The sequence below is a fragment of the Arvicanthis niloticus genome, unplaced genomic scaffold (assembly GCF_011762505.2).
Source record: "Arvicanthis niloticus isolate mArvNil1 unplaced genomic scaffold, mArvNil1.pat.X pat_scaffold_389_arrow_ctg1, whole genome shotgun sequence".
Classification (NCBI taxonomy): domain Eukaryota; kingdom Metazoa; phylum Chordata; class Mammalia; order Rodentia; family Muridae; genus Arvicanthis; species Arvicanthis niloticus.
In genome coordinates, this window is record NW_023046033.1 from 9,310 (window position 1) to 21,687 (window position 12,378).

A 12,378-nucleotide genomic window follows, 5' to 3' on the forward strand; every position below is an offset into this window, starting at 1 on the left:
AAATTTTGGATATCATCTTAAAATATTAAAGAATTTTACTATATAGAAGATTAGGAAGAAAGTTACTTAGGCACCAAAGGAGGAACATTGATATTAATTGTACCCTGGCACTAATACAATTGGTTATTAAATACACATTTCCAAATGTTGTTGTATTCTTAGGAGCTTAAGGGACAAGGTAGAAAAAACAATAAAGGTCTAAGGAGATTTGACAATTTATATATTTCCCATCAGTCTAGAAGCTTAATTGCTTAATACATTCGTTAATTTTCTTCTTTCATGAGCTGATATTATCTTTTCAAAATAGCTGCTCCTAGAATCTCCAAGGGAAAAAAAAGCTGTAGCAAGAATCTTGCAGCTACTCTCTCTAGGCCTGACTTCTTGTATAATATGTCTAGCCAAAAAGGTTCAAGCAACAGTCACAGCTCTTTGGTCTGATATGATTTCCACCTCCCCTTTGCAGGTGGCTTAAAATAGTAATAAGTGCAGTCAAAGTAAGTGATTGGCATTACAGGGAGATTTAGGCAGGTATTAAAGCCTGCTTTCTGTAGTTCATACATTGATCTAATAATTGCAAGAACACAATAAAATGTAACAACTGGAGTTCTTGTGAGTTTCTTACTTCTGTGAACATGGGGCTCTGCCTTCTAGACACTCACCTTGCACTATTGCCCCAAAATGGTAATCTGTGCTTCTGCCTCAGCTCAAGAACACAGACCAACTGCTACCCCAAAGATGGAGGGCAATTTGACCTCTCCTGGCTTGCTGAAGGAAGAAAAAGAACAGTAAGAGGATATTTAACATATTGATGAAGTAGACAGACTTAATAAACAAGCTAGTGAGGAAAATTTTAAAGTAGAACAAAACCATAACAAAGTCTGCCAGCTATGTGTTTTTTTTTTTTTTTTCAGAAGAAGTCAGAATTGATCCCAAATCACAAATTTTTGGGTAACAACATGTCAGCCATGCACTAGTGTCTGCACTGCTTGGGGTGGAAGACGAGGAGGCTCTGTATTATTTGACCAGAGTTGAAGTGACAAAATTGGAAGACATTAAATCAGTTTAGAGAACAGATTTTTATTTTGATGAAAATTCTTACTTTGAAAATAAAGTTCTCTCCAAATAATTTCATCTGAATGAGTGATGACCTGTCTTCAAAGTCCACTGAAGTCAAATGGAATTCTGGAAAGGATTTGACAAAAAAACTCGGCAGAGTAAGGTCAGCAGGACAGGCAGCAAAAAGAGCCTGAGAGCCTTTTCACCTGTGTTACTGAGCATTCTGATGCAGGTGCTGATGAGTTAGAAGAGGTCATCAAAGATCTATTTGGCCAAATCCCCTGAAGTACTATTTGGTTCCCAATGTAGATGATGAAGGAGAGGCTGATGATGATGATGATGATGATGATGATGATGATGATGATGATGACAAAGAAGAGGAAGGGTTAAACAATACTGATGAAGGAGATGAGATGAAGGGGATGAAGATGATGATGAAGGGGAGGAAGGAGAGGAGGATGAAGGTGAGGATAACTAGCATAGAAAACTGATGGATTCCAAGCTTCTTATTTATTTTCTTTTTACTTTTTAATTTTCTTGAGTCCCTGGGAGCAAGTTGCAGTCAATTCCTTGCCATCTCTCTTGTGCTAATTCTCCCTTAGCTCTCTCAACATCATGATTCTCAATGATTTTTTATCCTTTCTTGTCTCAAACACTGGGGATTCAACACCAACACCATGCTCTGTGGGAAGAAAGAAAAATGGTCCAGTTTCCTTGGCTCTGCTGGAGGCTAGACGGTGCTAGGCCCCTGTGTAGTAGTGCATAGAATTCTAGCCTTTTTCCTTTCTCTGTATAATGAGCTCAGAGACTACCCTGTGTATTCACATAGAGATGTGAATACAGACAGTTAGCATTTACCAATATGTATCTGTCTACTTTCTCTTGTTTAATAAAAAGAAAGAAAAAATGGGTACAGACAGTCAGCAAGGGTGGGTTTGATGTATCTGGGGTGTTAAGTGAGCATTTGACAACATGACTGCTCCTTTAGCGTGTTTGATTGTGATATTTAACAGGCACCTTTGTAGTTTAAGGTGACACTTTTAAATTAAAATTCTCTCCTAACACTGACTTGATCCTTGCCACCCAATGAGAAAATCAGCAGAACCTGTAGTATTTTATTTGGAGTTGACATTCTCTATTGTGATTTAATTTTTAATTTTTAATTTAATTTTTGGCCCTTTTCACAGTAAGGAAAACGATGTTCATTTTAAATGTTACTTTGTTACAATAAAACTGATGTGCACACAAAATAATTATAACACTTAAGAGCTAGAAATATGGCAACAACTCTGAAGATCTCATTCTGAGTCCCTGCATTCATGTAAACACAGAGCACATCAGTTATCCCAGCCCAGAGAGGTCAGCTACAAGGGCGTCCCAAAGACTCACTGACCCAGTTGGTCTAGATTAGTGAATTCCAGGTGTGATGAAATGCGGGGTTGTAGTGCGCGTGGCCGTGGGTCCTCTTGTGTTTAATTGTGTGTCCCGCATCTGCCCCCTCTAAGGGGCTAGGGCAGTGGCTCAGAGAGGCAGAGAGGCAGAAAGTTGAGTGTGTTCACTCCACGCCTGCACACTGGGTGGATGTCGGGCTGTTGAGAAGCCGCAGGACTCTGCTCAGGGATGGAGGAACACAGTTTGAGGGCCAGAGCTTTTGAGTTGGGGTCCCTGGGCCAAAAGTTGGCTGGGAACCATTTGGTTCTCAGGCCCTTGGGCTCTCAGGCACCACTGAGAGGCCTTGGAAGGGTCAAACGGGGACGGGGACTGGGGTGGGGGCATACGGGCTGGATTGTCCACAGCCGAAGGGGAGAGGGAGAGAAGCTCTGGCTGCATCCCACGGGGATGACCCCCTTGGCTGGGTCAGGGTTGCTCGGCTTGCCTGCTTGGGTGGCCTCCGTGGCTGGAAGCTTAGAGAGGTTAGATGGCGGCTAGATAGTTGAAAACCTTCTCCATGGTGCCCCACAGTGTGTTCCAAAGAAGAGAAATAGTCCATGGTTTAAAAATGTTTATTATCCTGGCAGAAAGTAGATGAAGCTATACCCTGGTATTCTCAGGGCGGGCCTGAGGTTAAATACCTTATGTAAGGAGAAGGTTCTGGGAAGGAATGTTTAATTGGCTAAGCCCTCTGGCTTTCAGCTATCTCATTAATATGGAGATCTGTCTTGAGGCTCTGTGGCCTATAGTCATGCCTTCTACCTGTGGAGGGGCTAGTAGGAGTGTTGTCCCTATGTGATGGATGGCCACAGACCTCTCTGTAGGCGTTGTGGGGGGCTATAGCTATGTAAAAGGAGCCAGGGGCCCAGGAGGAAGGCCAAACTTCTACCATCCCTGAGGGTCTCCCAGTTTAAAAGCCTGCTGGGCCAGGTACCCAGCTGCCTCTCACAGCCCACCACCCCACAATAAAAGGTCATTATTCATCAAAAATATGAGGAGACAGCAGTATGAAAAGAAACTTAGGAAAACTTTGGCCTTCATGCATTCACAAAAGTACAAACATGCACATGAACATACTCACACAGGTATACACACACAGGCACACACACACACAGGCACACACACATGACACTTTCATTTTTTTTTTTTTTAAATTCAGACATGGCGTCACACATATGTATCTTCGACACTGAGGAAATGAAGACAAACAAATGCCTGAACATCACTAGTCAGCCAGCATGTCCTATTTGGTTATTCCGCATCCCAGTGAGATACTTTTTCTCAAAAACAACTAAATGAATTGGTGATGGATATTTTCCTTAGAACTAAATTGGAGGGTAACTTCTGGCCTCCATAGGCACACTCTATACACAGGCACTGTCAACTATATTTACAAGTTCATACATATATCTGAACAGGTATATACACCCACACAGTCAGACCCAATCCCCCCCCCCCCCCACACACACATTTCTAAGTTCTTATACTTCAGACTATGCACACAGTTGCACAAGCAGCCATATTGGAACTGAAAAGAAAACACTGTGTATTAATCCTATTCAAAACATACTTCTATCTTCTGAAAGGCAATTGCATCCTCAATCATACCAGTTCAAATTACACACTTCTTTTCTCCTAGGAGCCTGACTTCTTTTATGCTCGGCCTGTTTGCACTGTGGTTTTGCTATAACCTGAGTCAATAGACACTTGTTAAAATAATAAAAAGAAATGGAATGTACTCCACTAGTACATTTAAAAACTCAAATCTCTCCAAAAGAAGCATATCACAAACCCCCTGCTTCCTCCTAGGAATATGATCAAGATACACACACACACACACACACACACACACACAAACTTCTGGAGAGTTATACAAAGAGAAATGCTGTATTTTCTGAAGTATAAACTTATTTTCTTCTTATTACCCTAAAATATGTTATATTTAAAGGCCCTTCACTGGCATTTTAACTTGTATATTTACTGTATGCCTATAGCTTACCAAGATTTGGAGATACATAAAAGAAAGCAAATAAAAAATGATAAAGGAACACAATTCTGATAAAAATTCAGTCCTAGTAAAAATAAGTAGAACAAACCACAATCAATAAATAAATTACATGATGTGTTAGGAGGAGCCAAGTACTTAAGGAACAACCTGGAATGGGGGGAACCCATTGGTGTGGGAATCACCAGTCTTCATCCAATTGTCAGGGTGATATTTCACAGAAGAGTCAGGGGAGAGGAGAGAGTGACTTGTGCAAATATCTATAGGAGGGGAAAATACTCCAGATACAGGAATACCCAATGCACATACTGATCAGAAGTTGCTGGTGTCTGAAACTCTTTGACATGAAACTACATTTTCATTTTAAGGATTCCGATTTTGATGTAAATATCATTTCTACAAAGACACACACATCACACACATCACACATACACACACAGAGTGCAAGAAACACACAGACACATACATGACACAGCACACAGACACACATGTATCCCCCCTTCTCTCTCTCTCTCTCTCTCTCTCTCTCTCTCTCTCTCTCTCTCTCTCTCTCTCTCTCTCTCTCTCTCTCTCTCCTTTCCCATGCCTCTGTCTCTCAGGATGCCCAGGCATGTGATTCAGTGTTTCAGACTCAGCAGTTCTTTTCATACAAGAAAACAGCCTGATTGACAAGTGAAGACGATTCTTCATAAAATCTGTGCTCACTCTTTCTCTTCCATTGTCTACCTTAAATGTGTGGTCCAAATCTTCATAGGCAGCTAGTAAATCTGCAATGTAATCAGAAAATTTGATACTAATGATTTGATTTCTCGGCAGAATACGTCATGCAAATTTTCTATTTCTTCTTGAGTTTTCATTACTTGGATCATTCATGAATGTAGTATTTCATTCATACTGTAAAATGTATGAGCAGCCTTCCTGTACCTGTGTGTGTAAGTAAGAGCTTGTAGTAACATATCTCCCACAATCATACCTCACCTTAGTTTTAAATATTTATTTTTATTCACTCATGTGTACCTGAGTGTTTATATGCACACAAATGTAGAGGAATTTTTATTTAATTTAATTGTTATGTTTTCACTTATCTACTTTACATCCTGCTCACTGTTCTTCCCCCTCCAGGTCACCCTGTCTCACAATTCTTCCCCTATCCCCGTTTTCAATCAAGCAACATGGCTGTTCTGGTAAGGGATCATGTCCAAAGACCTAGATCTAAGTGATTCAGCTAGAATGACATACCTTTAATCACTCAGGCTGGAATACAGACATGCCCTTAGTACACACCTTTCATCCTAAACACTGTAGGTAATGTTAGTTTGTAGGTGGAAGTAGCCATGTTTGAAAGTGATGTCTAATTGAGGGGACAGACAAAGTGATGAATCAGAAAGATTTGACAGAATGAGTCAGAGACAAAATATGCCCAACTCTCATAGAACATGTCTCTTTCTCATGAGAAAAGACAGGAATGAGAGATGACTTAAGAGAGCAGCACAGAGAAAGAGAACAGAGGCAGTCCTACCCAGCCCTTGTTAGAAAGATAGATCACAGGTGAAGGCAGAATGATAACAGAGAATAAGAAGGACCCACAGGATTGAACATATTGCCAAAGTTAGTATGAGGCCAAGCAGAACAATTCAGTGAGAAGCCCAAAGAAGCCAGTATGAATCAGTCAACTTGGACAGGAGTTTGAGGAAAAACAGCTGAGTTGAACCAGCCAGTCAGAGTTCTGAAAGAACTAGCTAGGGTGAGCTTATTCAGTAGTAAGCTTTGGAGACCGCAATTACATCTAGTAAATAAAAGATATATTTACACACAAAGAAGGTGATGGTGCCCAAGGAGGCCAAAGAATATCAGACCCCTAGAACTGGAATTACAGGTGTTTTTAAACTGCCTTATTGTAGATTATGAATTAAATCCAGATCTATTTAAGAGCAATGCAAGGTCTTAACCACTGGTCCATTTCCCCAAGTTCTTAATCTTATTTAAAAAAATAAAATAAAATGGGCTTTACCTGAACCTGAACTTTGCTGATCCAGATAGACTGACTGGCTGGTAAGCCCCATGGGTCCTCTGTCAGCTTTCCCAGTGCTGGTATTACAGTCATGTGCCACCACTCCCTACTCCTTTTTTATTTGTGTTTGTTTTTTTTTTTTGTTGTTGTTATTCTTTTTGAATTTTACATCATGTACTCCAAACCCCAATCCAAGTCATCTTCCCATCCTCTTGTACCCACCCTCCACACTTGCAACTTACCCCACAAAAGCAAAACAAAATCTCATTGTGGACGCCATAGTGTGTCACAGTATATCCTACAGTATATTCTTTTGTTCACACTTCTTTGCTTACAAATGCTCATTGCAATGAGTCATTGGTCTGGTTCAAGTCCACTGGCTTCTGCTACTCTATGATTACTGGACCCTCACTGGGCTTCCCCTCAAATATCTTGTTGTTGCCTTATGTCATGAAGATCTTGGAGTTTTAGATCTGTAGGACCAGCCATTTCATATGCTCCAGAAGTTTATCAGTGGGGTAGATGTTGACATGGATTAACTCAAAATACTGGATCTGTGTCTGGGTGATTTCTGAGCTGGTCAGCCCACTAGCTGGTCCAGCACCCACACATCCAGGGTAAACTCTTCAACCCTGCCCCTGCCATATCCAATGCCACTCCCAGCAAGGGACATAGCTAGATTTCTCATATACATACCATCAGGTAGCTCATCTAATCCACACCCATGCCATCAGGGCCAGCTCTACTATGCTGCTCAGTTGAGGGACAGCATCAGCTCTCCTGCTCTTATGACCTCAGGGCTAGCTCCTCTGCCTGCTGCTGGCTGCTGTTGGTGAGAGATGAAGATGGGAAAGCTTGCTCTCTCTCTCTCTCTCTCTCTCTCTCTCTCTCTCTCTCTCTCTCTGTCTCTCTCTCTCTCTCTCTGTCTCTCTTGTCCATACCCAATGACATACTCCAAGGGTGTATGTACACACATTCTTGAAACTAATCCAGTTTATTAGAGATCCCAGCCTGGGAGGTACAAGTAAATGGTAGAAAACGGAAGAGAAAGAGAAATAGAATGATATGTGCAGGAGGAAGAGAGGCCAAACTGGATACCTGAGGGTAGTGAGAAACAGCCTAATATGAGTAGCCTATGTAATGCCACATAAGACCATGGTAAGGTCCTGGTCTATGGTGCTACTGAGAGCCATGTCTGGGTCTATAGCCATGTTGCAACAGGGGTCTGTTGCTACCAGAAGGCCAGGTGGATATTATGGTCTGGGCTGCCACCCAGGGCCATGTTGAGGTTTGGGGGCTGGGCAGATGTGGCTCCATCCCTAGTCTGGGCATTGTGGGAGAGCTGGGCCTGAAAGATGAGAGCAGGAGAGCTGAAGGTTGACCTTGCCCCTTGACAGCTGCAGTACTTCAGAGAGTGTTTTTCTTCTTGCCCCCAACTCCCTAGCTCCTGCACATTGTCCTGGAAGCTCAGTAGAGCTGGCCCTGGTTGCAGGCGAGCCAGGCTTAGGGGAGTGTGTGAGCGTGGGACAGCTGGCCAAAGCTCAGCTCCTCAGGCTTGTACAGCAAACACTTCAGATCCTGAGGTGTCTCTCCTGCCCTTTGTTATTCTTTCATTTTGCCAATAACTGTAGTGTGTATCTTTTGTATTCTTTAATGAGCACCTGACTGGATGATTATTAAGGGGTAAATATATATGAAAATACGGAAAATATTAGAGTAGGTTAAGATAGCTGTACGAATATTAACAATGGAGGGGCAAGATGAAATTGTTTTGTTGACCTATTTAAGGAATCAGCCTTTGGTTTAATTGCTTTTGTTATCATCATCATCATCACCATCATCATCATCATTCTCTTTCCTTTTCTGAAAATGTTTCTTTCCTGTCTTTTGTTCTGTTCAAATTGAGCATGAATTTATTTTTGATGCTTTAAAGAGGTTCTATTGTCGTCTGCCAATGGATATCTACATTTTAGCTGTGTACTTAAACTTCTTGTTTGTGTAGTTCCTATCAAGTTTTGATGACTTGTTTTAATTGCCTACTCTACACAATCTAGAACAACCTGAAAATAGTTTCAATAAGGGAATGTCTTATTAGAATAGCCTATGAGCATATCTTTGAGGATTTTTCATAATTAGATCAACTGAAATGTGAAGTCCCAGCCCTCTCTAAATGGTACCATTAGATTCCTGGACTGTATAACAAAGACAGGTGACAGCTAGCTGAGCATCAGTCCTGACTTTAATGTACCTACTCTCTCAGCTCTGGCATAAGGCATGATTTGCAGTTTGAAATACTTGCCTTCACTTCCTTGCAATGATGAACTATAACCAGGAATTATAAACCAAATGAACCTTTTCTTCTCTAAGCTGCTTTTAGTCAGAGTATTTTACCACAGCAACAGAAACAAAACTGGGACACTCTCTCTTCCCCTACTTTTATAGAAGGTAAGCAACTGCTTGTGTTTTACTTTGTGAGTTGTTATCACAAACATTTCTTCTTGCCTGGTGACTATGCAACCTTGGTTTTTTATGCATGCAAGAAAGTGACAAGTTCTGTAGCTGCTTGTATCCTATGTTCCCCAAAACACTGTTTGCAGGAGAAAGGCTGCATGTAACTTCTGGGAACCTGCTTCCAGTTGGTTCTGATTGATAAATAAAAATACCAAAAGCCAGTAGCTCTGGAGGACAGATAGAGGCAGGATTTTAGGATTCCTGGGGTTGGGACTAGGAGAAGAGAGAAGAGAGAGATCTGCCATCCCTGTAGGGTGTGGAAGAGAGGAAAAATGCCATCCCTGAGAAGAGTGGAGGACAAGCAGAATAGCTTCCATGTGAAGGAGCCAGGAGGACGTGGCCTAAGGAATGGCTCAAGTGAGACAGAATTAGTAAGATGAAACAGAATTAGTAAGAAAAAACTTGGAATTAGTAGCATGGAGATTAGGCTGTAGCCCAGATATATGCTGTTTAAGGCATATTAAAATATAAAGGCTATGTGTATGTCTGTCATTTGGGAACCTAGACCACTGATACTGGTAGCAAACCTGCCACTGACATTTATTAATATTTATTTAAATAGAGCTCAGCAAGTGTTCTGGATCTTTTGCTTAGTTCTAGAAAAAGGAGAATGTTTTAGCTTTCAGAGTATGAGACAGATGTAATCCCTTCCTACCCCTTTACTGTTCCTATTTGCATATCATTTTAATCTATTAGTTTTCATATAATAAAATATCTTCCTTAAGTGCATCTAGACCAAAGACTATACTTTTTTTCTTCTGGTATATGTTGAATCTATGTTTTCTACTTCTAAAATTTAATCACCGGCATTTATTATAAATTTAATGGTTGGATCATTTTCTGCTTCATTTACACAATTACCTCAAATGATTTCTTTATTTTCTTGAAAATTATTTTTCTTCTTGAATGAATTAGCTTTTTCAAAAAAATGTATTTTCCATTTTCAGAAATAACTTTAAGTGCTTAAAACATATTACTTAAGATTTTCTATTAAGTGTTTATTATAAAACTAGAGATGTTTGACTCTTATCAGTCAGAAACTCCCCAGAAATGAAAATAAACATAATTTTTATTAGTTTATCCCCTTAAATCATATATTTTCTTCTATCTTGGGTTTATTACTTAAAGTTATAAATTGCAGAGAAAAGATTCTACTCTGATAGTTTAAGCTTAATAGGATTTATAGGCATTTTGGCTAGGTGCTTTTCCTCATTAAAGTCTGAAATGGAGCTTTGAGGGAATAAATTTTCCTGACAAGCATAATTATATGTAGGTTTTATGGACTCTGAGAAATTCAGTTTACAGATGTCTTTTCTTAGTTTCTTATAAAAAATACATGCTTACTTTAAAAAAAAAGTATCAAAAAGTAGTAGGCAAAATATTCTGGTAGATCTGTTCAAAGAGGGGAAACAGAACAGAAGAGATACAGAGGGTAAAAGGGAGAAGATGGGGGGGGGGAAGGATAACATAGACATTAAAAGTAGGAACTAGGTACAGTCAAGCAACTGAGTCCCAGCTGGAGAACTCTATGGGGAACACTCTAGGTACATTCCAGATAAATGAGAGGAGGAATTAGCCAGGTACAAAAGCTTCTTTATCTTCTGTTTTTTTACTTCCTTTGGTGCAGATGCAGAGAGATGGGATGTCTGTGGTTCCCTATGCTATCTGATGTGTGAGTTGAACTGGCACTGGCTTAGCATGCATGGCAGAGCAGAAAGAACTTAGCTGTATCCTTCTTGTTACTGTAGACTCCTCCCTTGTGTCCTGGACTTTCCACATCCACATTACTTTGTTTTAAATGAAAAGTGCTTCCTTTCATTTAAGGCATGTTAAAATGCCTATTTTTATTTACAAAAGATCCTACTTACTCCTTACTTATACAATCATTTGGATCTAGTCTTGGGAAAATGAATTGTCTTAATCAGGGTTTCCATTTCTGCACAAACACCATGACCAAGAAACAAGTTGGGGAGGAAAGGGTTTATTCAGCTTACACTTCCACATTGCTGTTCATCACCAAAGGAAGTCAGGACTGGAACTCAAGCAGGTCAGGAAGCAGGAGCTGATGCAGAGGTCTTGAAGGGATTTTACTTACTGGCTTGCTTCCCCTGGCTTGCCTCAGGTTGCTTTCTTATAGAACCCAGGACTATCACACAGGGAAGGGACCAAGGTAAAGGATGGAATAAAGAGAAGGGCAACTTATTAAGGTTTCTTTCTTGCTGTCTATTGTAATGCTAAGTTTGAGCCCTCAAGACCTGGAGTCCACCTCAGGGACCCTGCCCCCTAGGTTATTTTGATTGGTGAATAAAAATGCCAACAGCTATTGGCTAGGCAGAGAAGAGATAGGTGGGGGTGAGGTTTTGAGGACTTGGGTCAGAGGAGAGACCACAGGAGGGAAAGGAGAATCCACCATGGAGGAAGAAAGTGCAGGAGGGAGACAGAGAGCCATTATAGGGTAGAAGTAGAGAAAATGTGGCAGTGTGGGCTGGACAATTGGAGTTAAGAACAGCCCAGATGAAACATAGTAAGTAATAACTTGGGTTATGGATAGGAAAGTAGATTCTAACAGCATGGAGGATAAGCTACTGTGCTACCTAAGGCAAATTCTGGGAACATAAATGGTCTCAGGTGGGTAGAAACCCCATGCTAGGATTCCTTTATGTTTTTACTACAATAACTGACAATAATGGTCTGTTGAAAAACAAGGAACCCACTGCTGCAAAAGTCTCCCAAAATATAAACAGTCTTTCAAATGCTTTTAACATAACAAAGGTTGTATTAAAATGCCTGAGTCTTTACAGCTCTTTATATTAAGAAGTGCCGGAGCTGGAGTGGTCACATTGAGGTGGATGCACAGCTGTGTTTATGATGTCTTTTTTTTTTAATTGGTTGAATACATACCTAGTCCATAGAGAGTTCCCTCTATTTCAGCCTAGACTTCAGTGATTATAAATATAAAGACTTTTCTTTAAAAGAAAATGGCGAGGATTTCAATGCACTAATTAGACTTAAAATCCTGTTTATACAGTCATTTGTTGTGTGTACATAAATGCATATTGCATATGTACGACACTGATTATAACTTCTTAAACATTTATTGAGCATCTATGATTTGCTAAATTTAGAATATTAACATATTTTTGGCCATTCTTAAGATTTTTTCATTTAACTCCATAGGGTTAAAATGTAAAATTAACATTCTAAAATAATTAAAAATATTATGAGACAGGACATTACGCTAAAACAAAAAAATATATTTTAGATATGGTTGGATTTGATTCTAGCAACATGATTACTTGGTGATTACTTTCCACAATGAAATGAGTTTACCTGAGATGATTTTCCTTAAATTAAGAGAATGAGA

At 40.1% G+C, this 12,378-nt stretch overlaps 1 pseudogene; it reads left to right on the plus strand.

The window, feature by feature from the left end:
- Positions 1–678: 678 nt before the first annotated feature.
- LOC117701994 (protein SET-like) lies at positions 679–1,534 on the plus strand (annotated as a pseudogene).
- Positions 1,535–12,378: the final 10,844 nt, after the last annotated feature.